The sequence below is a fragment of the Fundulus heteroclitus genome, chromosome 5 (assembly GCF_011125445.2).
Source record: "Fundulus heteroclitus isolate FHET01 chromosome 5, MU-UCD_Fhet_4.1, whole genome shotgun sequence".
Taxonomy (NCBI): domain Eukaryota; kingdom Metazoa; phylum Chordata; class Actinopteri; order Cyprinodontiformes; family Fundulidae; genus Fundulus; species Fundulus heteroclitus.
In genome coordinates, this window is record NC_046365.1 from 39,866,378 (window position 1) to 39,868,103 (window position 1,726).

The 1,726-nt window shown below is 40.6% G+C and overlaps 1 long non-coding RNA gene across 1 annotated transcript; it reads right to left on the reverse strand.

Moving 5' to 3' along the window:
• Positions 1-202: 202 nt before the first annotated feature.
• Positions 203-845, reverse strand: LOC110368905. The gene is made up of 3 exons (XR_002428518.2): positions 661-845; positions 530-594; positions 203-273 (listed from the first exon to the last, which is right to left on the reverse strand). It is a non-coding gene; the product is annotated as an uncharacterized LOC110368905 (long non-coding RNA).
• Between the last annotated feature and the right edge of the window lie 881 nt (positions 846-1,726).

Below are 1,726 nucleotides of genomic sequence, written 5' to 3' on the forward strand. Positions count from 1 at the left end.
TTGTCTCAACCGTATGTTCCGGCTTAAACCATAATTCTACAATGTGATTGGCTGACCCGTGCTAGGTCACTTCTAGAATGTGAGAATTCAGGTTGCGATCAAGGTTAGCCCCAGTCATGTGCTGCGTGGAATTGTATCAACCAATTCAGATCTACGGTCATTACCTTTCACAGACAACAGTAAACACATTTCAGTCATTTTCCTTTATTTAAAGCAGATAAACACCCCATTGAGAGCAAGATCTGATTTCCAAGGGGGACCTGGGCAGAAAGTCTGCAACACATCAAAAGAGACAAGTCAAACATTTTAAAAGATGAATCATAAAGTACAACTTTAAAATATGCTATTTAAATATGTTAAACAGTGCCAATGCTCTCAATGGTTTGAAATAGTTTCATAGAAATAAAATCCACTATCTTGAGTGGATATTCCATGCTGTAGGAGCTGTATTGCATCATGATACTCAGTTTTTTTGACCCACATGCAGAACACTCAGGAGACATGGGCAGAATTAAGAAGGTTTATTTACCACTATAGAGGGAGCTACATAGTAGGTCTTCAGAAACATTGGAGAACAAAAGGGTAGGTCACACTCTGGATAGAGAACAAGGTTAGTTCAACGGCTAAGAACGGCAGGAAACTGCAAGACGAGTGGCTTACCATGAGTACGTAGTGAATCCACTGGGGGGGTGGGGGGTGGGTTAGGCTCGGAGGCTGTGGCTGGACGGCTTGGGAGAGACTTTGGAGTCCTGAGAGGGAGCCAGAGCTGATCTAACCTGTAGCACAAGAGACAAAGTTACTCTGGGAATGAGACATGTCATAAGCCATTGGCCACCAGAGTTATACCATATATGGTTAACACTCTGGCAGTGAAGTGCTGACAATTGTCCGCTTATATACAGCCACTGCAGACCATGAAATGCCGAACACCTGCGTTCTGTGCCTCCTTGCTCATCAGCAGCCACCTGTGGAAGAGAGGGAGAAAATGGGCTGCACCCAGCCTGGGCACAGCCACAGAACCCTGACATAATGTTTACTAATTGCTGCTTGTGCAATATCATACTAATAGTTATGTGATCTTGTGGTGGTAAATATTCACAAATGTGCTTCATTTACTATCAAATATAGCAGAAACATTGTGTAAAAGACAGAAAATAAAATATAATAAGCCAACAACAGCTTCTGGTGTATATATTTGTAAAGTCATAGTGACTTGGCCCCTTTAAAAGTTGTTGCAGCATTGTCTGACAATGATAAACTGTAATTAGATGGTTTTCACGTTTGGGGAATTCAGTTGCATTAAACTCAAAGGTTATTAAAACTGGTCAGAAAGGACAGGGTTAGTAGGTAATACAGTTATTTCTTCACTGCCATATGTCAGCAAAAGGTCCAAAGTATGAGGGCATAATGGGGTGGGTCTGCATATATTTTCAGCAAAGCCTATTGGGTCTAAGATGGCATTAAAGGCTACATTTTTAATGTCAACAATGTTAAATTCCTGAATATAATGATTTTATCAGCATTTATCACTAAATCAGATGAGAAGTCTGACAACTGATCTAAAAATTGGAGCCTGGTGAATGATACAAAACAGCAAACAGAAGTGGTTTTGTGCTTTGCGATTTGGATGAAGAAAACTAAGGCTCAAACATTCTGAATAATTGTAGCCATTATTGGCATCGGTCTAATCAGTAAATTGAACTCAAAAGTGGTTGCTACTCTGCCT